Here is a 227-nt window from a genome sequence, read left to right as displayed (position 1 = left end):
GATGTCCCCCTCGCAGTGACATGACAGGTTTTGATCTGTTGGGTGGGGATCTGCACTTGGGAGAATTGATCCAGGAAGTTCCCTCCTGGCACCAATCCCCATACTTGGGGTAAACAGAGCTCAATGGAATGGGAGATGGAGGGACGGACAACAGAAAAGTGGGTGAAGGGAGACGTTGGACAGGGCAAGATATGACAAAATAACAATTTATAAACTATCAAGGGCTC

Source organism: Echinops telfairi, unplaced genomic scaffold, assembly GCF_000313985.2.
Source record: "Echinops telfairi isolate 266 unplaced genomic scaffold, ASM31398v2 ScPeMD7_3533;HRSCAF=4204_1, whole genome shotgun sequence".
NCBI lineage: Eukaryota > Metazoa > Chordata > Mammalia > Afrosoricida > Tenrecidae > Echinops > Echinops telfairi.
This window is presented reverse-complemented; position numbering follows the sequence as displayed.